The following is a 27,970-nucleotide window of genomic DNA, read 5'->3' on the forward strand; positions in this document are numbered from 1 at the left end:
ACATTACTTTGGGCACTATGGCTATTTTCATGATATTGATTCTTCCTAAGCATGAGCATGGAATGTTTTTCCATCTGTTTGTGTCCTCTCTTATTTCCTTGAGCAGTGATTTGTAGTTCTCCTTGAAGACATCCTTCACATCCCTTGTAAGTTGTATTCCTAGGTATTTAATTCTCTTTGTAGCAATTGTGAATGGGGGTTCATTCATGATTTACCTCTCTGTTTGTCTGTTGTTGGTGTATAGGAATGCTTGTGATTTTTACACATTGATTTTGTATTCTGAGACTTTGCTGAAGTTGTTTATCAGCTTAAGGAGATTTTGGGCTGAGATGAGGGGGTCTTCTAAATATACAATCATGTCATCTGCAACTAGAGATAATTTGACTTCCCCTTTTCCTAATTGAATACCTTTATTTCTTTTTCTTGCCTGATTGCCCTGGCCTGAACTTCCAACACTATGTTGAATAGGAGTGGTGAGAGAGGGCATCCTTTTCTTGTGCTGGTTTTCAAAGGGAATGCTTCCAGGTTTTGCCCATTCAGTATGATATGGGCTGTGGCTTTGTCAGAAATAGCTGTTATTATTTTCAGATACATTCCATCAATACCTAGTTTATTGAGAGTTTTTAGCATAAAGTGCTGCTGAATTTTGTTGAAGGCCTTCTCTGCATCTATGGAGATAATCATATGGTTTTTGTCTTTGGTTCTGTTAATGTGATGGATTATATTTATTGATTTGCATACATTGAACCTACCTTGCCTCCCAGGAATGAAGCTGACTTGATCATGATGGATACGCTTTTTGATGTGCTGTTGGATTTGGTTTGCCAGTGTTTTATTGATGATTTTCACATCAATGTTCATAACGGATATTGTCCTGAAATGTTCTTTTTTAGTTGTGCCTCTGCCAGGTTTTGGTATCAGGATGATGTTGGTCTCATAAAATGAGTTAGGGAGGATTCCCTCTGTTTCTGTTGCTTGGAATAGTTTCTGAAGGAATGGTACCAGCTCTTCTTTGTACCTCTGGTAGAATTCGACTGTGAACCTGTCTGGTCCTGGACTTTTTTTGGTTGGTAGGCACTTAATTGCTGCCTCAATATCAGACCTTTTATTGGTCTATTCAGGGATTCAGCCACTTCCTGGTTTAGTCCTGGGGGCGGTGTAAGTGTTCCGGAATTTACTCTTTTCTTCCAGATTTTCTGGTTTATTTGCATAGAGGTGTTTATAGTATTCTCTGATGGTAGTTTGTATTTCTGTGGGATTGGCGGTGATATCCCCCTTAATATTTTATATAGCATCTATTTGATTCTTCTCTTTTTCTTCATTAGTCTGGCTAGCAGTCTATTTTGTTGATCTTTTCAAAAAACCAGCTCCTAGATTCATTGATTATTTTAAGGGTTTTTTTTTGTGTGTGTTTATCTATGTCCTTCGGTTCTGCTCTGATCTTAGTTATTTCTGTTTTTTGCTAGTTTTTGAATATGTTTGATCTTGCTCCTCTAGTTCTTTAATCATGACATTAGGTGTCAATTTTAGATCTTTCCTCATTTCTCTTTGGGCATTTAGTGCTATAAACTTCCCTCTACATCCTGCTTTAAATGTGTCCCAGAGATTCTTGTACATTGTGTCTCCATTCTCTTTGGTTTCAAAGAACATCTTTATTTGTGCCTTCATCTTATTATTTATCCAGTAGTCATTCAGGAGCAGGTTGTTTAGTTTCCTTGTATTTGTATAGTTTTTAGTGAGTTTCTTAATCCTGAGGTCTAATTTGATTACACTATGGTCTGAGAGGCTGTTTGTTATGATTTCTTTTGTATTTGCTGATGAGTGTTTTACTTCCTGTTATGTGTTCAGTTTTACAATAAGTGTGATGTGTTGCTGAGAAGAATGTATATTATATTCTGTGGATTTGGGGTGGAGAGCTCTAGTAGATATCTATTAGGTCTACTTGGTCCAGATCTGAGTTCAAGTCCTGGATATCCTTGTTAATTTTCTGTCTCATTGATCTGTCTAATATTGACAGTGGCATGTTAAAGTCTCCCACTATTATTGTATGGGAGTCTAAGTCTATCTGGGTGCTTCTGTATTTGGTGCATATATATTTAGGAGAGTTAGCACTTCTTGTTGCATCGATCCCTTTACCATTATGTAATGTTCTTCTTTGTGTCTTTTGATCTTTGTTGGTAAGGTCTGTTTTATCAGAGACTAGGATTGCAACCCCTGTTTTTTTGCTTTCCATTTGCTTGGTAAATCTTTCTCCATCCCTTTATTTTGAGCCTATGTGTTTCTTTGCACATGTGATGGGTCTCCTGAATACAGCACACTAATGGGTCTTGCCTCTTTATTCAATTTGCCGGTCTGGGACATTTAGCCCATTTACATTTAAGTTTAATATTGTGATATGTGAATTTGATCCTGCCATTTTAATGCTAGCTGGTTGTTTTGCCCGTTAGTTGATGCAGTTTCTTTATAGTGTTGATGGTCTTTACAATTTGGAATGTTTCTGCAGTGGCTGGTACTGGTTGTTCCTTTCCATGTTTAGTGCTTTCTTCAGGAGCTCTTGTAAGACAGATCTGGTGGTGAAAAAATTGCTGAGCAGTTGCTTGTCCATAAAGGATTTTGTTTCTCCTTTGCTTATAAAGCTTAGTTTGACTGGATATAAAATTTTGGGTTGAAAATTCTTTTTTTTAAGGATGTTGAATATTGGCCCCCACTCTCTTCTGGCTTGTAGGGTTTCTGCAGAGAGATCTGCTGTAAGTCTGATGGTCTTTTTGTGGGTAGCATTTCTCTCTGGCTGCCCTTAGCATTTTTTCCTTTGTTTCAACCCTGGTGAATCTGATGATTATGTGTCTTGGGGTTGTTCTTCTTGAGGAGTATCATCTTTGTGGTGTTCTCTATATTTCCTGAATTTGAATGTTGGCCTGCCTTGCTAGGTTGGGGAAGTTTTGGATAATATCCTGAAGAGTGTTTTCCAACTTGGTTTCATTCTCCTCATCACTTTCAGGTACTCCAATCAAATGTGGATTTGGTGTTTTCACATAATCCCATATTTCTTAGAGGCTTTGTTCATTTCTTTTTGCTCTTTTTTCTCTAACCTTGCCTTCTTGCTTTGAGCTGATCTTCAACCTCTAATATCCTTTCTTCTTCCTCTTGATCAATTTAGCTATTGAAACTTGTATATGCTTCATGACATTCTTGTGCTGTGTTTTTCAGCTCCCTCAAGTCATTTATGTTCTCTTCCACACTGGTTATTCTCATTAGCATTTTGTCTAACCTTCCTTCAAGGTTCTTAGCCTCCTTGCATTGGATTAGAACATGCTCCTTTAGCTTGGAGAAGTTTGTTATTACCCACATTCTGAAGCCTGCTTCTGTCAATTCCTCAAACTCATTCTCCATCTAGTTTTGGTACCTTGCTGGTGAGGAACTGTGATCCCTTAGAGGAGGAGAGGCATTCTGGTTTTTGGAGTTTTCAGCCTTTTTGCACTGGTTTCTTCTCATCTTCATGGATTTATCCACCTTGGTCTTTGGAGTTGGTGACCTTTGAATGGGGTCTCTGAGTGGACATTCTTTCTGTTGATGTTGAAACTGTTAGTCCCCTCTGCTGGAGTTTGCTGGAGGTCCACTTTAGACCCTTCCTGCCTGAGAATCACCAGCAGGGCCTGTAGAACAGCAAACATTACTCCCTGTTCCTTCCTCTGGTAGCTTTGTCCCAGAATGGTACCCACCAGATGCTAGCCAGAGCTCTTCTATATAAGGTGTCTGTCAGCCCCTGCTGGGAGGTGTCTCTCAGTCAGGATACACAGGGGTCAGGGAGCCACTGGAGGAGGCAGTCTGTCCCTTATCTGAGCTCAAATGCTGTTCTGGGAGATCTGTCTCTCCCTTCAGAGCTGCCAGGCAGGGGCATTTAAGTCTGCTGAAGCTGTACCCACAACCACCCCTTTTCCCAAGTGTTGTGTCCAAGAATGGTGGGGGCTTTATTTATAAGTCTCTGATGGGCTGCTGCCTTTTTTCAAAGATGTGCTGCCCAGTGAGGAGGGAGTCTAGTGACACAGTCTGCCTGCAGAGGCCTTGATGAGGTGCATGGGTCTGCCCAGTTACTGTGTAAACTTCCCAGTGGCCTTGTTTACACAGGCGAGGTTAAAACTACCTACTGGAGCCTCAGCAATGGTGGACATCCCTCCCTCCACTACGCTCAAATGTCACAGGTTGAGCTCAGACTGCTCTGTTGGCTATGAGAATTTCAAGCTAGTGGATCTTAGCTTGCTAGTCTTTGTAGGGGTGAGATCTGCCAAGCCATATCACATGGCTTCCGAGCTTCAGCCCCTCTTTTCATGGGAGTGAGCAGTTCTGACTTGCTGATATTCTAAGCTCCATTGGGGTATGAAACAACAAAAAAAACTGCTATGGCTAGCTTGGTGTCTTCACAAATGGTGGCCCAGTTTTGTGCTGGAAACCTGGGGTGCTGGTATTGTAGGCACCCGAGGGAATCTCCTGGTCCGTGGGTTGTGAAGACTGTGGGAAAGTGCAGTATCTGAGCCAGGCTGCTAGAGTGCTGGGAAAAGTCCCTAATGGCTTCTCTTGGCTAGGAGAGGGAGTTCCCTGGCCCCTTGCACTTCCAGGATGAGGTGACACCCCACCTTGCTTCAGCTCACCCTCCTTGGGCTGCATCCCCTTTCTAACTAGTCCCAACGAGATGAAACAGGTACCTCAGCTGGAAATGTGAAGATCACCCACCTTCTGTGTTGCTCTCACTGGGAGCTGCACACCAGAGCAGTTTCTATTCGGCCATCTTGCCTGCAATCCTGCTTTAACATCTTACAAGACAACATCTTTCCCCAAAGATTTGTATATAAGAATGTTGTATTATTTTAGTAGAATATTTGAAAAATGCCTGAAAATGAAACAATGTGTGATTAGTTGAATAAATTGTGACACTTTTTTTTGCTGCCAAACTATATAGTTATTACACTTAATGCTATACATGTATATTTAGCTATAAAAAATTCTATATTGTTGATTTCAAAGATTTATTACAAAACATAATATTACCATATGATCCAGCAATCATGTTGCTTGGTATTTACCCAAAGCAGTTAGAAACTTATGCCCACACAAAATCCTGCAAGTGGATGTTTATAGCAATTTTATTTATAATTGCCAAAACTTGGAGGCAACCCAGATGTGTGACAGCAGGTGAATGGATAAACTGTGGTACATTCAGGCAATGGAATATTATTCAGCACTAAAAAAAATTATTATTATCAACCCATTAAAAGAGATGGAGAAAAATTAAGTGCTTATTGCTAAGTGGAAGAGGCCAATCTTAAAATGTGATATTCTATATGGTTCCAATCCTATGAGGGTCTGGAAAAGGCAAAACTACGGAGAAAGTACAGAGATCAGTGGTTGCCAGGGGATTGGGAGAAGTGGAATGTGAAGGAATGAACAGGCAGAGCCCAGAGGATTTTTGAGCAGTGAAAATAGCCTGTATGAGACTGTAATGGTTAATGCATATCATTAAACATTTGATGAAACTCATAGAATGTGTAACACCAAAAATGAACCCTAATGTAAATTGTGTGCATTGTATTATGATGTGTCAATGTAGGTTCATCAGTTGTAACAAATGTTCCTTGTAATTTAAATTTTGCTCTAAACCTAAAGCAGCTCTAAAAATAAAAGTATTTCAAATAAAACAAATAATTACAAATCAATCTGTACGCTGTTTTGAAAAATGCATGTTAAAAGCAACAACCAACAGCGATAGAAGGATAAAACCCAAAAACCAAATCGTGATTATTACATTTCTTCTGTTTTTCCTACTGTTTTTGATTTGTTTCTGCAATAAGTTTGTAGTATTTTTATAATTAAGATCCAGTTATTTTCCAATAACCAAAAAAAACCATTCTGATAATTAAGATAAAGGTCTCAGGGAAAAGAGCTAACACATTAGAACATAAAGTAATTAAGTTATATAATTAAACATTACTCAATACCATTAATTAATGTTATGCTTTCTCTTAATGGCATAAAGACAAAAATAATGATGGTAATAGTGACACTAGTGGCTGAACAGTCACTTGATAAACTTGGGACAAGCAGCTAATTATTTGAGGAAAAACAAAAGCAATCCATCTACTTTTTAGATAATTCATCAAAATCAATTTTTAAAAATTAAAATCATAGAAAACAATATAAAATGAGAGCAAATAATTCTATAATCTTGAGATTATGGAAAGTTTTTTTAAGCATTAAACTCAGAAATGCTCTAAAGAAAAATATTGATATATTTGACTATAAATTTGAAAGCTTTTTTTTTTTACAACTAAAACCTCTAAAATTTTGCTATAACAATGGGAATGATCATTGCACTCTACAAAACACCATTACAAATATATTAAACAGTACGATCACTTAAACATGAGACATAAATTAGAATTAAACATGAAATTATTTAACATTTTAAATTTATAATCAAAAATTCAAATTGAATCTATAATGATTAACTTGGAAATTGTTAAACTGTCAAAGATAAAAAAAAGATAATTATTTCTGGTGAGAATTTAAAGAAAGTTATCTCAGTAACTGATAGGACAATGCAAATTGGGAAAATTTTTTCTAGAGAGTGATTTAGGACAGCCTATGTCAAAATCCTTAAAAACATGCATATCCTTTGATCCAGTCATTTCACTGCTAATAACTGATTTTTCCTGGAGGTGTGTTTACAAAGATAAAAATTCATGCAGCTTTGCTTATCATAACATTTTTAAAAAATGAAAACAAACTGTTTACCCCAAAGAGAACTGAGTACCTTCTGATATAGCCCTACTAACCAGTAATATAAAACTGTTAAACATTATTTTATTGTAAAAACTTTATATAGCAAACAGATATTAAGCAAACGGAAAGCTTAGCGTAGCTTTTAGCTTAGCATTTAGCAGGCTCTGGAGCCCAAATGCCTAGGTTAGTTTGTTTCCCAATCCTACCTTTCATTACTATCCATTCTTGAGCAAGCTTCTTAGCTTTTCTGATTCTCAGCTTGGTTATCTGAAACAGAAGTAATAGTAGCAAACTTATTAAATCGTTTTGAGGGATACATTAGTTCATAGATATAGAGGAACAGTGTTCAATATGCATTAAGGCCTTACAGTGTTTGCTGTTATCCATAAGTATTGTAGATCTAATTTAAAACATTACTTTTATCATAACCTTCTTCCACATCAAGGACATAGAGTGGCTTCTAAATGTATAGATGTTGAACCTAAATGCTTCCACTAAGCAGGAGACCCACCCTATTGTAAAGAGTAAACAGAAAATTCCTCGTATATGGACACATTAGGATGCCTTCTAGCTCTCCTGCGGCACTTCTCCCAGCCACTTCTGCTAAATATGGATCTTCTGCTCCCTTGTCCTTCTTGGATCTGTGCCCAAAGCTATTGTCACCATTAAACTACCTATGCCCTTTCTCAACTTATCTAGACTATACCTGGCCTTTAACACTCATAAGTCATGCTTCCTATATAAATCTTTCTCTCCACTCTCCAACTTGTGGAAATTATTAAGTCTGACATTAAATTCTATGTCATATCCCCTGGTCTTTACCACATATTTTTCTTAGAGATATGACTATCTGATTTCCCACCCCCCCCAAAAAGTCCCCAAGAGTGGATTTAATGCCACTTCTCTCAGGAATCATCTTAGTACTCTACTAAGATACGATAGATGCAAAATTAGTCATGCATTTAAATTTAAAGCACACCAATACCTAAATGTGCATTCAGACTTATAGCATCTGTGGTCCAATCCGCAAGAGTATTGGCTTCCCTGGGGGCAATCTCAAGAAGGCTTCCAGATTGATTTTGATAGAGATGAAGAGCCCAGCCTCATACAATAGCAGGAATCAAGTGGGAAATTTGTGAAATCAGATGCCTTCCTGAGATTTATGTCACGCTGTTCCTGTCTCTACAGAATCCACAGATTTCTTCATATATTACAGAACTGTGCTTTCACTCTCATAAAAATGAAGGCAGAGAACATTTCAGAAAGAGACATGTGCAGTGTGCAATAGTTCCTAGGTTGTCTAAAAGCTTAGGAAGTCAGAGAATGGTCTCAGTTTAATCAGACCAACTCTTTTTCATCGCCCTTTCAAATAATTTGATGTATCTGGTGTTTGCAGGGGCCGCAATAATTTCAAAGTCTAGCAAAACCTGATCAACTTTACAGAGTTCTTCAATATTTCTCAGACTAAGTACAAATAATTTTCCATTTGTCAGAACTTGGTGACAATATCAAATCACATTATGTTCATGTGGAAAGTAATTGAAAAGTAACTCTTTAGCTCTGAATTCAGAAGTTGGTAAAAAGTCTAATATTTTCAAAAGCTATATCATTTTGAGAACGTGAAGAAAATTGCATTTTTCTATCTTTCAAAAAAATCTAACAGTATCTTTTATTGTATTTGTAAGTTACCTGGGCTGCTACTATGATGTTAAAGGAACAAATTAAGAACACAAGGTTGAGAGATACAATGTGGCAGATTTCAAACAGGACAGCTGAGTACAGTATTAGTTTTTTTTATTTTTTCCAAGGGTCGACATAGTAGGAGAAATAGATAGACTGGTAAATACAACTGGAAAAATAAAGACGGTCATGTAAAGCAGTATTTCATCTGAACAATGGTTAGGGGTCCATTCTTTTACTAATTCATCCATCCCTCCTTCCATCTCTTCATGCATTCATCCATCCGTCCATCCATTACTTCATTTTTTTTAAGTGTTTTATTAAGCAATCTTTGTTCCAGATTCTGTTTTAGGAACTGCGCAAGCAGCAGGAACAACGCAGATACAGTCCCTGAGCTCATAGTGCTTATTAGTCCAGTGAATAAAGAAAGAATGTATCTGGTGGTCTCATTCATCAGGAATTAATGAGGCAGCACTAGATGTCACTAGTATGGGAATGTCTTTGGGGAAAAGCCAAATTGTTGGCTTCTCTGAGGGCAGTTTTCATTTTTCTACTTGTGTACCTGTTTATTCTTTCATATAAAAATGGGAGCTCCTCAAGAATATATTCTATATTGCAGCAGTCTCCAACCTTTTTGGCACCAGAGAACTGTCTCACAGAAGACAATTTTTCCATGGACTGACTGGGAGTATGGCAGGGAGGTGGCAGTGGATGGTTTCAGGATGAAACTGTTCCACCTCAGATCCCCAGGCATTAGATTCTTAGAAGGAGCTTGCAACCTAGATCCCTCACATGTGCATTCACAATAGGGTTCCCGTTCATATGAGATTCTAATGCTGCAGCTGCTCTGACAGGAGGCAGAGCTCAGGCAGGTAGTAATACTTGCTCACCTCCTGCAGTGTGGCCCAGTTTTTAACAGGCCACAAACCCATACTAATCTGTGGCTCTGGGGTTGGGAACCCCTACTATATTGGATCCATTTCATTATTACCTTAGCACCTGGCCCAGTTCCCTGCCATGCAAGCTGCAAATAACTATACCCATTAAAGACATTTTACTATTATATTTGTTGTATTTCTTAGAGTATATGTTGAATAAACATTATTAATGCAAGATTATGCTATTTCATGCCTTTCTCAAATCCATATAATTAATTGACTCTACTTTTTTACCACTCACATATTTCAGAATTCCTTGAGCTCTAGATCTCATACTGACCATTGTGTGACCATTTCCAGAGACTTCCTTTTAGACATTGCTCTGCTTTGTCCCATGTGACTACTTCTTGCTCCTCCTATACTTCTGCAACTTAACTATCTTTGTGTCCTTCTAATTGTTTACTTCTTCTCTGTTGTACTTGATGCCCCTGTTAAATTGAATTTTGTTCTGTGCAATTCAATGCACTTTAATTAATATTTGAACAATTCCTATGTACTCAAAACAATCACCACCTCTATTTGGAATGCTCTAAAATTCAGTCCTCTACCATGTGATGGATCTAATCCACATTGTTTATTGAATATCATCTCCTGGGTGACTTTTAATATCCCCATTCTCAGCACTTTCTAAAATTAAATATTTCTTTTTACTTTAAAACTAAGGAAAAAGCACCTTAAACTTAATATGGAACCAAAAAAGAGCCCACATAGCCAAGATAATCCTAAGCAAAAAAAAAAAAAAAAAAATTATAAAAAGAAAAACAAAGCTGGAGGCTTCGTGCTACCTGACTTCAAACTGTACTACAAGGCTACAGTAATCAAAACAGCATGGTACTGGTACCAAAACACAGATATAGACCAATGGAACAAAACAGCGGCCTCAGAAATAACTCCACATATCTACAACCATCTGATCTTTGACAAGCCTGACAAAAACAAGCAATGGGGAAAGGATTTCCTATTTAAAAATGGTGTTGGGAAAACTGGCTAGCCATATGCGAAAACTGAAACTGGATCCCTTCCCTACACCTTATACAAAAATTAATGCCACATGGATTAAAGATTTAAACATAAGACATAACACCATAAAAACCCTAGAAGAAAACCTAGGCAATACCATTCAGGACATAGGCATGGATAAGGACTTCTTTACTAAAATACCAAAAGCAATGACAACAAAAGCCAAAATAGACAAATGGGATCTGATTAAACTAAAGAGCTTCTGTATAGCACTAGAAACTATCATCAGAGTGAACAGGCAACCTATAGCATTGGAGAAAATGTTGGTAATCTACCCATCTGACAAAAGGCTAATATCCAGAATCTACAAAGAACTCTAACAAATTTATAAGAAAAAAACAACCCCATTAAAAAATGAGGAAAGGATATGAACAAGACACTTCTCAAAAGAAGGCATTTATGCAGCCAACAAACATATGAAAAAAAGCTCATCATCACTGGTAGTTAGAGAAATGCAAATCAAACGCCGGTTAGAATGGTGATCATTAAAAAATCAGGAGACAATGGATGCTGGAGAGGCTGTGGAGAAATAGGAACACTTTTACACTGGAGTATAAATTAGTTCAACCACTGTGGATGATAATGTGGTGATTACTCAAGGATCTAGAACTAGAAATACCATTTGACCCAGCAATACAATTACTGGGTATATGTCCAAAGGATTGTAAATCATTCTATTATAAAGACACATGCACAGGTATGTTCACGATAGCAAAGACTTGGAACCAAGCCAAATGCCCATCAATGATAGACTGGATAAAGAAAATGTGACACATATACACTGTGGAATACTATGCAGCCATAAATATGGATGAGTTCATGTCCTATGCAGGGACATGGATAAAGCTGGAAACCATCATTCTCAGCAAACTGACACGAGAACAGGAAACCAAACACTATATGTTCTCACTCATAAGTGGGTGTTGAACAATGAGAACATATGGACACAGGGAGGGCAACATCACACACTGTGGCCTGTTGGCGGGTGGGAGGGCTAGGGGAGGGAGAGTAGGGGGTGGGGTTTAGGGAGGGATAGAATCAGGAAAAATACCTAATGTAGATGATGGGGTGATGGATGCAGCAAACCACTATGACATGTATATACCTTTGTAACAAACTTGTATGTTCTGCACATGTACCCTAGAGCTTAAAGTATAACAAAAAAAAAAAAAAAAACACATAAAAACTAAGAGCCTATCAACTTCTTACCTAGGTAAAGGTGATAAACATTTTTTAAGCCAGCAGCATACAAATCATCATGCTGTATTTAATTATTTCTTTTAAAATTTCCTTAAATAAAACAATTTTATTCCATATGTGACTTACCACCAACCACAAAGTGCTCTTAACTTGCCTTATCATTTTTATAGTCTCTTCCCTTACAAGATATGGCATATATGACTAGATTACAAAAATGAGTCAACTTTAGTGACACTCCAGTCCTACAGAAGCTCTTACAGATACCTCAATGTGGGGTGCAGTAGCTTGGGGTGCAATAGCTTTACCGTCTTTGTCTTATTTGTACTACTGCTATACATATTTTCTACATGCCAAAAATGTAGGTCTTCCTGATTGCCATGTCAGTTCTTGCTTCTGATTTATCTCTGCCTGTTCTCCTCCTTCGATGTCCTTACCATTATCATTCTGGGTATTAAAATATCCACCTTTTAGGCCCTAGTTTAAATCACATATTATTAATGATTATATACTATGGTGAAAATAAATTTTAAAAGAGAAATAAAGAGCATGGTTTTTAGAAACATTGAGGCTTGAATTAAATTCTAGTTCTACCACTTTTCATGCTATGTGATTACTGGCAAATTCCTTAAAATTGTGACATTGCTCTGTGGGGAAAAAACTCTTTATCTTCCAAATGAAGATAATATCTACCTTGAACTTAAGAATTAAGAAGGTGATTATATAGCACTATTTGACTGACATAAATGTGAAGATGCACAAGGGATGCTGGGTTTCAACTATTTTGAATTTAAGAAATTATTGTTAAAAATTTAGGATGAAATTTAAACTTTTAAAGCATGATTGTGATCCTGGGAAAGAAGAATTCATCTAGACAGAAAAAGGGTGGATATTTTCACTCATCTTCATTGTGATGATTCATTTGTAAACAAGCTGGCAGGTAATCAAACTCTGTATTTTTACCCCCAGAAATCCCTTACTACATGGTAATAATTTCTGAAGTTTTGAGGGCCATTTCCTTCCTGAAAACCTTTTCCTCCTACCCTCTAACATGAACGGCACCTTATACATTTATTCTAAGATATAAATTCCAAGTAAAATCACAGCAAATGGCTGAAATGGCTAGGCGGTGGCCCTTAATTTGACTTGTAAAAGTGATGAAATTCTATTGATTTTAGATATTGACATGTTTCTTCTAGAAAAGGACTACTAAATACATATTCCTATGGTTTACTTACATACACTAAATTTTTTTTGTTAAAGCATACAAACAGAACCAGATAGAACAGTTTCAATCAGGATTATAAGACACGGGAAATTTGCTAAACCATTATGCCTATGCACTGACCCTCCAGCCAGTGACCTTAGAAGCTGGACAACGTAAAAAGACTGAGTCAGATCCATGTCCCTACTTAACCATGTACTGCCAAATATTAACCACAGATTGACTTCTTTCAGTTAAATGACTACATTTAAAAATAAATACCTAAGAAAATGTTGGACAACATAAAATTATGCTCAGATTCTAAAGGATAATCTGGTTTTAAAAATCCTTACTAGGAAGCAGAAGAAATCTTAACATCAGGTTAGCTTCTCAAAGTCTCCTTAAGCTGATAAGCAACTTCAGCAAAGTCTCAGGATACAAAATCAATGTGCAAAAATCACAACCATTCCTATAAACAAGTAACAGACAAACAGAGAGTCAAATCATGAGTGAACCCCCATTCACAATTGCTACAAAGAAAATTAAATACCTAGGAATACAACTAACAGGGGATGTGAAGGACCTCTTCAAGGAGAACTACAAACCACTGCTCAAGGAAATAAGAGAGGACACAGATGGAAAAACATTCCATGCTCATGGTTAGGAAGAATCAATATCATGAAAATGGCCATACTGTCCAAAATAATTTGTAGAGTCAATGCTATACTTATCAAGTTACCATTGACATTTGTCACAGAACTGGAAAAAAACACCTTAAACTTTGTATGGAAGCAAAAAAGAGCCCACATAGCCAAGATAATCCTAAGGAAAAGAAAACAAAACAAAACAAAACAAAGCTGGTGGCATTAGCTACCTGACTTCAAACGAGCCTACAGTAATCAAAACAGCATGGTACTGGTACCAAAACAGAGAAAAACAGAGATATAGCCCAATGGAACAGAACAGAGGCCTCAGAAATAATGCCACACATCTACAAACATCTGATCTTCGACAAATCTGACTAAAACAAGCAATAGGGGAAGGATTCTCTATTAAATAAATGGTATTGGGAAAACTAGCTAGCCATATGCGAAAACTGAAACTGGATCCCTCTTCCTTACACCTTATACAAAAATTAACTCCACATGGATTAAAGATTTAAACATAAGACATAACACCATAAAAACCATAGAAGAAAACCTAGGCAATATCATTCAGGACATAGGCATGGGCAAGGACTTCATGACTAAAATACCAAAAGCAATGCCAACAAAAGCCTAAACAGACAAATGGGATCTAATTAAACTAAAGAGCTTCTGCATAGCACTAGAAACTATCATCAGAGTGAACAGGCAACCTACAGAAGGGGAGAAAATGTTTGTAATCTACTCATTTGACAAAAGGCTACTATCCAGAATCTACAAAGAACTTAAACAAATTTACAAGAAAGAACAAACTACCCCATCAAAAAGTGGGCAAAGGATATGAACAAGACACTTCTCAAAAGAATACATTTATGCAGCCAACAAACATATGAAAAAAAGCTCATCATCACTGGTCATTAGAGAAATGCAAATCAAAACCATAGTGAGATACCATCTCATGCCTGTTAGAATGGTGACCATTAAAAAAATCAGGAGACAACAGATGCTGGAGAGGATGTGGAGAAATAAGAATGCCTTTACAATATTGGTAGGAGTGTAAATTAGTCAACCATTGTGGAAGACAGTGTAAGGGTTCCTCAAGGATATATATCTGGAAATACCATTTGACCCAGCAATCCCATTACTGGGTATATACCCAAAGGAGTATAAATCATCCTATTATAAGGACACATGTACAGGTATGTTTGCTATGGCACTGTTCACAATAGCAAAGACTTGGAACCAACCCAAATGCCCATCAATGATAGACTAGATAAAGAAAATGTGGCACATATACACCATGGAATACTATGCAGCCATAAAAAAGGATGAGTTCACATCCTTTGCAGGGGCATGGATGAAGCTGGAAACCATCATTCTCAGCAAACTGACACAGAACAGAAAACCAAACACTGCATGTTCTCACTCATAAGTAGGTGGTGAACAATGAGAACACATGGACACAGGGAGGGGAACATCATATACTGGGGCCTGTTGGGGGGTTGGGGCTAGTAGGGGGATAGCAAGGGGGTGGGGGGCTATGGGAGGGATAGCATTAGGAGAAATACCTGATGTAGATGACAGGGTGGTGGATGCAGCAAACCACCATGGCACATGTATACCTATGTAACAAACCTGCACATTCTGCACATGTACTCCAGAACTTAAAGTATAATAAAAAACTAATGAAAAACTAAAACACATACATGTGCAAACACACACACACACATACACACGATAAGCAAAATCTCATCTTTAGGAGAGCTGAAGGCATCCATATTGCCCAGTTTATCCAAGTTCAGTAATTTGATTATACTACAGGCCTCTAGTGGTTTTGAATTTGTCGTAAAGCTTGGATTTTCTCAATTTTATCTCACAAGAGTGTTCTTATTGCTGGTATTTGGCAATTTTCTATATTTTGATCCCTCCAAAAATTTATCCCAACTACTCTCTCTCTTCCAGAATTTCCTAAGAGACCCTTTCTTACTTTCTATTATTTATATTAAAAGTATTATTTCTGTAATTTCAGTCAACTTTTAGTCCAGAGATAGCAAGAAAAAAAATGGGCTCAGTTTGCAATCTTGATCCAGTTCCTCTCTTGTATGTTAATTTTATATGCAGGAAAACAATAAATGTTACTCTTAAAATATTGAAATAATTAAAAATAAATTAAAAAGGTAGTCTTCGCTTATATAAAAAAACAGTTAAGTAGAACACCTCACTTCTCAGTGATGATCAATACAGCGAGGCATTTCTGTGCCATGAAAAAACAAGTTGTAGAAAATTCCTTTTAAGAATCACATTGTAAATTATTTAATTTTTTACAATCTGTTTTTCTCCTACTCTATGCTTCTCTGAAAAGGACACTGTGGGGTTTTTTTTTATTATTTCTAATAACATAGTAAATGTGTGTGACTCTCTTCCCTGGGTATTAGGGTCAACCATTAATTTAAATATCAAGTATTTATTGTGCCACAATTGAAGAGACAGTAAGTAGCAAAATATCATTTCTCACACAGTATTTTAAATCCATTCCAAAGTTAGAAGAACTATAGTGCTAATATTTGCAAAACCTTTGTCAAATGAGATTAAAGTATAAACCATTTTAAAGCATTTAATGTGCACTGTAGCTAAATATGCCATATCTTTAGAATATGTTGCATCCTCTGCATCCTACTAATAAGAATACATAGCAGGTGTTATTGTTCAGTCCCAGGCATACAAAGAGAGCTAGGAATAAACACACACTGACCTGACACTTAAGTCTAGCACATTATCACTAGGTGTTGTAGTTATCTGTGTACATGCATATACATGTCTATGTATATATACATCATACACATACAAATATATCCTTGCCTTGTTCACCTTTCATTAAAATAACTAAACCATAATATGACAAATATTGTCTGTCTGTACTGAACGCCATTCCTACGCATTGTTCTGTGTTCTGTGTTGAAGGTGTTGAAAAACTAAAAATGACATTCTTTGGACTCTTTTCCAGTTGGATTCTGATTAGTTCCCATCAGCAGAAGTAGCCAATAAAGGATGGAAAAGCTGAGGCTCAAAAAGCATTTGTAGGTAGGGTTGATGCCTTAATTCTCTTTTCTCTCTTTTGCTTCCCTAGTCCTAAAAGAAGGTTGTTAGATGCGTCCTCCACTTTCTTATCTCTGGATCGTACCACCATTTCCTAGTGTTTCCTGTAACCCTTTCTAACAACTTTTAGATTTATTTCTGTACCAAATTTTCTGTTTGAAATTCTTAAAGTGGTTTCTGTATGTTTGACCAGATCCTGGCTGATGGAGATAATGAAGGCGTGAACTATAATAGTTGAACAAGGAAATGAACTTGAACCAAATTGTGAAGTTCTCTGCAGTGAAATATTAAAAGTACAGATTAAGGTTTTCTCAGTCGTGTCCTTCCCACTTGATCTTACTGAAGCACAACTTAACTGCTTTGCTGTAGCTGTCAGTCCCCGAGACCAAGTGGTAGAGCGGATAGATCGCTTATCCTCACTCTCGCCACCTAATTACACCTCCTCCAACTGATTTCTTGGGCACATAACATCTCAAACTTCGCCTTTTGTTACTACCCGATACTGCTTACTTCTACATCCATAGCAGATGTGGCCTTTACATGGCCTTACCACCAAAAACCTTGAAGGAGATGGACAAAAGTGATACGCCCTTTAAGTTAGTATCCGCTAAAAGCAGGAGTGGGTTCAGATGAGATGGCATATTTGTCATGTGCAACATTGCCTGCCTGATTCACTTTGTCACATCACTTCTAGTATGTGTCACATTATGTTAGGTCACACCATCAGAGATAACAGTAAGACATGCTACTACCAGAACCGCAACACATTGTCGCCATGGATTCAAAAAGCCCTGGTTCTTATACAGTCACCAGAGACACATGGGCTGGATCTTGTCGCACCAAGTCCTGCAGCCACCAAACAAAATAGGCATCTTATTTTTCCCAAGGGGGGAAGAAAGGAGTCAATAGACTTGAAGAAATCATGAGGCAGTATCCTGGGGAAAACATCCCCATCAATGTTGAATTGTGAGCTCCAGTGCCTCTTTACATTCAGCTCTTGTCTCACAGCAATGGCAGTCATTTGGGATAAATTGTGCCTTGATGCTTTGGCACCAGACAGATTTGCAGGAGCATCTTTATACCTTTCAGAATGATCTTCCATTTAAATAGATAAGATGGTCTGGGTCTTGCCACTTTGATTCATATTTAGAACCAGAAGAGATTTCTCTTTCATTTGCCTGTGGAAGACACATTTCTCCAAATCGATGTCTGGAATTGCTAAATACATTTCAAAGAATAGATTTTTATTCTGACCTTATTTGAATGTCTAGACATTTGTGGATTATTGAATCTAAACGATCTAAAACACCAGGCCCATGTTTCCCCAAACCAAATTTAACCTGTACATTAAGAACACAATTATGAATTGTAAAGTCAGAGCTTCGTGGCCAGGCTTGTTGGAGGAGAACTGAGAAGTGGAAACAAAAGAAATGATCATTTTAAAACCTTCCGACTAGATGGAGAAAAATATGGGGCATAGACAATGAGAGAACAATCACTGACCAATTTATTGGTGCTGATATTAGGAGAGAAAGAGTACAAAGGAGGGAAAGGGAAAATCTAAGAAAGTTAATGTAATTGGAATGGGTTAATTAAACCTATTCTCAGATACTATATGTTTACATAAAACATGTTTCACATTTACAAGATACTCATCAGTTTTTTAAATTTCAAATTCAAAATATTGTAAACCTGTTATATTCTATTAGTAATTGCTATTAGATGGTAACTTAGAGAACATTTATATTATATGATTGCCAATAGGAGGAGGCTGTAACAGCACACCTAGAAATGGTAAAAGGCATTCCTTCCCCATTTGTTCCCTGCAAGGAGCAAATTGCTATAGGGACAGTTCAGTGTGGGGGTAGCGGGGGGGGGGGGGGCTCTTGAAGGTGTGAAAGTCCCAGCCCATCAAATACCTTCACAGATTATTTCCCATTTTTAACAAGTATCTCCCTTATCATGAAAAAAATGTGATTTTCCTTCTGGCCCATATTTAACCATCATATTTGTGCATATGATTGCAGCTCTTCTGAAAGGACTTGGAGTGAGCTGCCAGGCTGCAAGGGATTGAATCGAAAGCCCCCTAACAGTTAAAGTGTCCATTAGCTTCTCTACACTTAGCATCCGTCAGAGAGAAGACGGGCTGGGAGCCCCGGGCGCATTTCTAACTAGCCTAATGAGGAGAGAGATTCTGGGAGCAAAAAAAGTTCATTTGCTGAATTTCCAGCAAGAAGTCACTTCAATATTGCTTCTAGGAAACACTGACAGGCTTTGTTGGTAAGAAATCATTATGCTGAGAGAGAAATGGGATATTGTTATATGAGGTTTTTAAAGAAAATTCATTTTGATAGATGTCTAACTGTGCATTCAATTAAATTTCCTTCTCTTTCTTAAAAATAGATGTCAGGTAATTGTACTCAAGTTCTGTAAGCTGAAAAGTGTTATCCTTTTCTTCCAGTTATTAAAATTTCTTTATCAATATGTGTCTTTCTTGTCTTAATCCTTTGACTATGGGGGGCCCTCAATGGAAATACATGGAGTTCTCCCCTCCTTGCCTGTGGATGTGTGCGTGCCTCCCAGAAGAATTAGTAAAGACTGCTTTTTTTTTTTTTTTTTGGTCAAAACTGACTTCTATATTTAAATTATGTAGGTGCTATGCTTCCAAAAATTGTTCTTAAAAAAATATATATGCATGACCATTTTCTAGACACAAGTCCTTTTAGTTATACAATCACAAGTCAGCATTATTCACAGTGATGCTTTAATGCTTCACTATTTCTTAACTATGTATCCTGCCATTTGGGAATTATCCTTTGGAAGGTTTTTTTTTTTTTGAGACAGAGTGTTGCTCTGTCACCAAAGCTGGAGTGCAATGGCACGATCTTGGCTCACTGCAACCCCCACCTCCAGAGTCCAGTGATTCTCCTGCCTCAGCCTCCTGAGTAGCTGAGATTACAGGCGTGCACCACCACACCTGGCTATTGTTTTTGTATTTTTAGTAGAAACAGGGTTTCACTATGTTGGCCAGCCTGGTCTCAAACACTTTTAACAATGACCAACCACCTGCTGCTCAAAGGATTTATCCCCCTGAAGCCACCCTCTTATTCCCAGCAGATTCATCATTCTAAAATATAGCTTTGCAAATATATACACACCTGAGTCTAAAACATCAAAACCTCCAGTGGCTATGCATTCCTCATCTGGAACAACCCACTTCTTCTGATTATCCAGTTGCCAGCAATGGTACTGTCATGTTCCTAATCAACCAGACACCTACTCTTGGAGTCATCTTCATTCACCTTCCCATTTCCCCTCTCATTCATCAGAGCCACTCACTCTATTCCAAGTCATATATGTGAAGTCAATCAGAATTCTCCCTTCACAATATTGGTCTTCTGTGCTCATTGCTTCTTCATGACAATTGTCATTTAATTAATTCAGACTCAGATATTTTGCCTTGGCTATTTTCATAGCCCATTATTTGCTTGCCTTATTCCAAATAATTTCACAGGTGGTCAGCCATATACATTTTGCTAAGATAAACTTCAACAACATTCCAATCAAACATTCCATGACCTTCTCACTGTCTACTGGAAATGTAGATCTTTGCATTTAACAGTTTCCAAAATGTCATTGACACCTACAATCCAGAATTTACCTAATAGTTTCACATCAATGTACGTTTAGTTCTCACAAATTATAACTACACATTGCCATTGTCATGTCCCACACTGTTTTATATTTATACCTCTACTCATATTCTCCACTGCAAATGGAATGTCCTCTGTCTCCACTATCACCACCACTAAAATCTTAATCTGCATTTAGACTTCTTTTCAAATTCCAATCATTTCATGAGGCCTTTGCTGATACACCAACCAAGCATGATTTCTTACTTCTCTGAGAAACAGCACTAATAATAGCACTTTGTGGGCATGTCAAATAGAAGAAAATGAAGAGTAACAGGAGGTCTTAGTTTCCACAACAGTAAGATTTCTAAACTCTTTCTTTCCAATTCTTACTCTTTGTGAACAAAAGGTCTGTTGCATAATAGAGGATAGAAAAAGCTTCACTTCAGAATGTCTTTATCAATGGGAATGAAATCTCAAAAAGGCTTTAGAGCCTTGGAGAGAAAACCAAGTGAGTTATCAGATCAAGCTAACTCAGCCTAGCTATTTCCCAACTTTCAATATCAAATTATATAGAAGTGATGGGCAATTTGGGCTTTCATTTAGGAAAGCAATGGCACTAGGGTTAAAATGTAGCAGGCAGGCTGTTTCCAGAATAGAGTTAACTTTAACTCATTTCCAATCTTCCCATTTAAAAAGAACAGACTGACTACTAACCTATACTTTCATGTTCATTGTCCTCTTTGGCAATACTTCCTTAAAGATTTTTAAGAAACCAGAGAACAAAGACTGTAACTGACTTATCTCTATGTTCTAAGTCATCAAAAAGAGATAAGGAAAGATATTTGATACATATTTACTAGATTAAAATCTCCCCTGTCAGGCTACCCCTTAAATAGCTCACACTAAGTATTACTAGCACTTAATTTACAGTGCACATCTATACTAAATAATGTGGCATTCCCTTTTATTTATATAATACATGCAAACATCTTAATATTAATTCCTCAAGCTCAAGATGTGAAATTCATTCTTCCATTATTGTAGTATATGTCTCCAAAAATAGTGCCACAATGCCTAGCACAAAACAGAGATGGATGAGCTCAAGAAAGTTTATTTGATATTTCAATATAGTAAAAAACAAATATTGTTTTCTAAATCTATTTTCATATTAACAAGCTAAGCAGAGAAGAAGGATAACACTCAAAAAGCTGCCTATATGTTCTTTTGAGAACTTTGAAATGGCTCTTTCCTACAAAAGATGGGGGATACTTAACTCCCCATCGCCAGCATACTCAAAGCTCAAGGCAAATGCATTTTCAAGACTGACAGAGTCTTGGATTCTGAAAGTCTTTGGTAAGTATTGCACTGCAAGTCTTCACATTCTACTGAATAAGTACCATATCTTCTGAAAATATTTCAAAAGACGAGCTTTTCCTCATAATTCCACTACAACCACCCACCCTCCTTCATTATTGGCTCTCCTAATAATTCTTCCAACCCAGAAGTAATGCACCATGAAGTCAGCTGAATGGTATCATATCAGTAGCCTCCTCCCTTCTTTATCATTGGCACTATCTAATGCATGGTTTCTTTCCTGATCCCATCCACCAATAAGCCCAATATAAGTCACCTTTCATCTTTCCAGAAACCACAGGCTGCTTTATTTAACTGCTATTCTAGATTTTATTTTTAACAAAAGAAATTAAAATGCGGAGATAATTGCTTCCAGAAATACTAGCCACTAGTTATGCTGTCTCTGGTTCACCAAAAGGAAACACGTACAGATGCACATACACACCCAAAACTGAGTTCTGAAAAGCCATTCACTGGGGGTGCAATGAGTTCCTTCATGTGTTCTTAGTAAGACTGACTGGTCTACACAAAGCTCTTTCAGTACTTACTCTACAAAGCAATTTGTTTAAAACCCAGGGAGATTCAGGGAGTTGGTTGATAGAGGACCACAAGACTTACAACTCCAATATTATTCAGTATTTTAAAGTACACAAAGGACTGCTGCTTTTAATTTCTGGATGGGCTGTTACTGGAGCTGAAAAGAATATGTTTTTGGATTTGTTTCCAGGATGTCTGTAATTTCTGTGTCTTACTGAATATTTGTTTCTCCTTTTTTCTGTTTAATATATTTCTTGGTTTCTAGAAGTGTTCTCTGATATCAGGTGTTCATAGCAGAGAGATCCTAATTATTTGGCTTCAATATACAGTCAAGAGAGTCCTGTCAACTCTCTTTAAATCCTTCAGTCTTATCTTTTAGTCAATATATTGAGCCTCCTCTGGATGTTATCCTTGTTATAGATTTTAATCATCTTGATTAGATGATTCTTCTGTTACAAAGTTCTGTATGGGTTAGTACAATCACATAGTAATAACAAGTCTTACAAATTTGCATGACATTTCCTAGGTTTTTAAGTTCTTTCACATACATCAGGCATTTGTTACACCAGCACAACCATGTGAGTTAAAGCAGTTGGTACTTTTCTTCAAGTGAGTAGACAAGGGATCAGAAAAATAAAGGAACTTGCTCTAGAAGCCACGGATAATAAGCGACATTTAAAATGTAACCTCCAGAGATTGCATATGAGACTTAAGGAGATAGTAAATTAAAATGAATAAACATCAAATGAAAACAATACCATATGTAAAAATAAAGTTGGTTTAAGAATGATATTTACCAATACCTCACGAGTGAGCTTGTATGATTAGCAGTGCTTAAACTGCTAATTAATCCTCAAAACAATCCTATAACACAAACACTTTGATTATGAGTACTGTATAGTTAAGGAAACCTGAGACTCGAAAAAGGTAAGAAACACGTCTAAGTCTAACATGTCTAAGTCGCGCTGTAATGGCAAGGAATAGTACTGCTACAAGAAGAGACAAAAAAAATCATGTGGAAAAAAAGCAGATTTGGGGATTAAAAAAAGCAGATTTGGGGATTAAAAAAAAACAATAAGAGAAGATATTTTTTGTTTTTAGTTATTGCCAAACTCCAGATCTAAAAGTACATTAGTTCATCTGGTACTTTATATCTAAATGACATTCTACACTCATTAGAAGACATGTAGATTTTTATTAGAGTCTTTTCATTACTGTACAAACTGACCAATTTCTTGACATTTTAACTAATTAACAAGAAAGTTGTTTATAAAAATGGAAGATTCTATGTCCCATTGTCAAAACATCAGCATTTTGAACCAGGGAAGACACGTAACATTGAGATCATGTGTTATAAAGAATATAAAATGTATCCCAGTATTTCAGGAAACCGCTGGCTTCATCAGTCTGTGTCAGGGAATTAATTTTCAGTCATACATCCCTGCTGATACATCTGAAACCTGAGAAAGTCCAATTTCCTTCCTTCATATGTGTCTAATAGAGTATGAATAGTTCAAGTGTCTGAGGAAAATCAGAGGCCGAGATAGAGACTCACTTCCTCAGTAACAAGGAGGAGAGTGGCTTCAACCTGCTGCTGACAGAGGGGCTTGCATCTTCCTTGCCCCAGGAAAGGTTTTCACACCTGGGTAAGGTGCAAATTGCAGTCAGAAGAGAAGGGCCCAATGGAAACAGGATTTACTACTGGGCACAGGATGGCTGTCTGCTTACCCTTTCACCTCTCAAAACCAGAGAAATGGCAAAATCCTGTGGGTTTGTAAGGGAAGACCCTGGAGCTACAGCTCTTTGTTGGTTAATCTCCTCTTTTCCCTTCTGGGAGAGCTCCAGACAGACAAACAGATCCAAAGGTACAAAAACTTCCATTTAGGAGTATAAAAGAAACAGGAGAGAGGATGTAATCAATTTTTGGGCCATTCCAAATTCCCTTCCAGCAAGCCACCTAAGAGAGTGTGATGGGGAATCTCACCTGAAGCATTGGTAATTCCAGACAATACGAACTTGAAAGTCAGATATAAAGCAGTCATCCATTAATGAGTCCTAAATGAGGATTTGCTGTGCATCTTGCTCAGAGTTCATGTATTTTGTAACAGTGAGCATAAACACCAGTGTTTATAAAGTATGCTGTATTTATGAAATTTGTTTAATAATGATAGGGCTCATGCCATAACAGGGACTGCTTTTCCATTTAGTATTGAAATGATGCACAAAGTGTGGTCCTGGGAGCAGCAATATCAGCATCACTTCAGACCTTGTTAAAAATACAAATTCTCAGGCCCCACCCCAGACAACCTGAGTCAGACACTCAGTATGGATCCCAGTTTTCTGTATTTTAGCAAGCCCTCCAGGGGATTCTGATGCACGCTAAAGTTTAAGAACCACCCTAAAGTGATGAGCATTTATGAATCTGCACTTACATTCTTTGTCTTTTCAATGCATTTATATGTCATTGCATTTTTTTATGAATGTAAAATCAAGGAATGCCTTAAAAGCAACCATCATAAAAAAATTTATAAACACTAATAATGCAACTATAAAAAAAGAAGGCACCTTTATGTAGTAATTAATTTATTGCAAATTTATAGTCTTTTAGAAGAAGACCAGGGATTAAATCCCAGGTTTGCCATTACACTGTGACTTAGACATGTTAGACTTAGATATGTTTCTTACTTTTTTCTGGTCTTAGGTTTCCTTATCTATACAGTACTCATAATCAAAGTGTTTCCCTTATAGGATTGTTTTGAGAATTAAAATGTAAATACGCTTAAAGAACAAGATATCATGCCTCAAATATAGTTGTGTTTAATGTACATATGCGTATGCATATTATCACATCGTTTATGCATGAATCTGTGTAACAGTAAAAAAAAATGAATATATACATGCTGTAGGTGAAGCATCTTTGTTTTAAAGTGTAAATTTTGACCACATGCATATAGAAATTGAGAATTATCCACAATTAGTATGTGAACTCAGATCTATTATATAAAATGGTATCTTGGCTAGGCAAAATCTCAGCTCAGATGCTTCTGACAAGTGAAATAGGGCTATGCAGCTTAAATCATTTATACTATGGATTGAGGTTACCTAGGGGCACCAGGGACCAGATCTCAGGGAGGAACGATGTAGATCCCAAAAGAAAATATATTACCAGGTAAGTCAGGAAGACCAAATCGCTTGGGCCGAACTGAATAACAAAGCCAAGCATGGTATATTTATTACCTCATACTAGAACTCATTCTGATCTTTTCACTGGGCTATGTGTAGCCAGGAGGAGGGAGCTAGGTGCGGCTGTTGGAAAAGTTGTGTTTCTTAATGCTGTGACCCTTTGGAATACAAGGAACCTTGCTCTAATTCCCATCTGAGCTTAGCCAAAACACACTATTCTACTCACTTCCTGAAATCAGTGCTAGCATGAAGTGTGGCAGGGCACATGGATTGTCTAGAGATGACAATGGTGAGGAATTTAGAATTCTGACCTACCTGAGTGTCCCCAGCATGACTGGGCATCTGTAATCTCCTGGGATCATCAGGCATGAACACCATGTCACCACTACAATTCTCTTCAGGTTAGGCAATTCTATGGAACCCTAGCTACAAGTAATAAGGAAAGACTATTTTTTGTCTTTGCCTGGGTAGGGAAAGTTTTATCTTATAGCAATGTTCATTTGTAGTGTGTCTTCATTATCAACTGAGAATATTTTTTGGGAAATGTGAAAGTACAAAAATAATGTGAGGTACAAACCCACAGCAGTACTTTGGAAGTCCCCTTAAGACATGAAGCTTAAGTTACAGCAGTGAGTAATAACCAGAGGGCACATCTTTGCTTTGGAGAATATTTGTAAATCTTCTGGAGAGGTAACCTTATAAAAGCCTGGATTTTGTAGTAAAGCAGTTGGGGACTTGGGAACAATGAATATCGGGTATAAACGATGATGGATCTATTTCTGCTTCTCCATTAGGACCTGAGAAAAATCATCTTATACAAGAGTATGGCTATTCTACACAGAATGACATAAGGTACCCATGACATGAAACACAGAAGAAAATAATGGGATCTACCCTATAGGAAGACATACTATATTCTGGACCACATATTTGGTAATTCTTATAGCCCTTTAAGATAATATTCTAGGTAGGATTATCTTTATTTTGTAGCTCATAGATTTCAAAAGACTAGCTCATAATTTTATTGCAGGTACATAGCAGAACCAAGATTTGAACTCAGACCTGTCTCATTCCACGACTCATTTTCCTTGAAGTCAATAGATGCCACTGATCTCTAAATATCTACAGAAGGGGTTCAGAGGTGCAGAGGGGATGTCTGAAGAGCCTTAGGACCAACACCCAATGGTCCATCTTTAGATAGAACTATTATCATCAAGCTCCCTTTCACTCATACTCCTTCTCTTGCTCATTTCTGTTCATGGACTTGGTTCTCAGTGTAAGATTTTGTTAGAAGAAAGGGGCATGTTGGTAAAATAAGAGATAATATATCCAGAATAAAATAAAATTGTTTGAAAGTCTCTGCAGTGCTTTAACAATGAAAGAAGCATCTATGCACACTTTGTAGTTTGCTAAATAGATAACTGATTCAGGTGGAAAACTATGTGGAGCCGAGGCGGGCAGATCACGAGGTCAGGAGTTTGAGACCAGCCTGGCCAACATGGTGAAACCCCATCTCTACTAAAAATAGAAAAATTAGCTGGGTGTGGTGGCTCACACCTGTAATCACAGCTACTATGGAGAATGAGGCAGGAGAATTGCTTGAACCCAGGAGGTGGAAGTCGCAGTAAGCTGAGATCGTGCTACTGCACTCCAGCCTGTTTTACAGAGCAAGACTCTGTCTCGGTAAAACAAACAAAACAAAAAATTATGTAGAGTTATTTCTACAAACTGGGATTAGCCATTGTTATTGAATATTTATTACTCTTATATAGAGTTCTGAGAACCCCTGAAGTGATTACTAAATATAGAATTTAGGGCAAGAAGAATAACATGGTGCAATCATAGTCAAATTGTTATGCCTGGATTGGTTAAGACGGTTGATATCCTCACTCTAATATCCCCTGACCCAAACACACATATATCTTTAAATACTACTTTAATAAGTCTTGTTCCACCCTATGTGGGTGAGTCACAATGTTAAAGAGTTCAGGTAAATATAACACAACAACTGGCTGAACCTCATCACCTAGGTATGCCAGCAGGACAGAAGCACATGAACAACTAAGACATGGTATGGTTAGCTGTGTTGTGCACATTGTCTGCATTGCAAAGTGAGAGAAAGAAGATCAGTGTTTGCTCAAGTGGTCAGAAAAGGCTTCAAGGAGAAACACATTCATGTGGTAGATGACCCTAGAGAAGAGAGTGATGCTGCTTACTAAAGCAGGAACTGGGAAAGCACTTGTTAAGCTCCTGGGAGTCATCATGTATTCAGGGATTTTTCAGCCACTATTACTGTAATGATACAGTGGGTCTCAGTATTACTCTGCTTTCACAATACTGATAAAGACATGCCCAGGAAGAAAAAGAGGGACAATTGGACTTACAGTTCCACATGGCTGGGGAGACCTCAGAATCATGGCAGGAGGAGAAAGGCACTTCTTACATGGTGGTGGCAAGAGAAAAAGGAAGAAGATGCAAAGGTGGACACTCTTGATAAAACCATCAGATCTCATGAGATTTATTCACTAGCCCAAGAACAGTATCGGAGAATCCACCCCCATGATTCAAATTATCTCCTTCCAGGTCCCTCTCACAACACATGGGAGTTCTGGGAGGACAATTCAAGATGAGATTTGAATGGGTACACAGAGCCAAATCATATCATTCCACCCCTGGCCCCTTCAAACCTCATGTTCCCACATTTCAAAA

At 37.4% G+C, this 27,970-nt stretch overlaps 1 long non-coding RNA gene across 2 annotated transcripts in view; it reads left to right on the forward strand.

Moving 5' to 3' along the window:
• LOC105717946 (uncharacterized) overlaps nucleotides 1-18,816 on the forward strand; it is a 268,071-nt gene extending 249,255 nt beyond the window's left edge. The window contains exons 2-4 of one of the 2 annotated variants that reach the window (XR_001107628.2): nucleotides 16,462-16,538; nucleotides 16,747-16,846; nucleotides 18,581-18,816. This is a non-coding gene — a long non-coding RNA (uncharacterized LOC105717946). The remainder of the gene's footprint in view (nucleotides 1-16,461; nucleotides 16,539-16,746; nucleotides 16,847-18,580) is intronic. The other variant, XR_001107629.2, reaches the window with a different exon arrangement.
• The last annotated feature ends 9,154 nt before the right edge of the window (nucleotides 18,817-27,970 follow it).

The sequence above is a fragment of the Aotus nancymaae genome, unplaced genomic scaffold (genome assembly GCF_030222135.1).
Source record: "Aotus nancymaae isolate 86718 unplaced genomic scaffold, 86718_ANA_hifiasm-v0.15.2.pri h1tg000057l, whole genome shotgun sequence".
NCBI lineage: Eukaryota > Metazoa > Chordata > Mammalia > Primates > Aotidae > Aotus > Aotus nancymaae.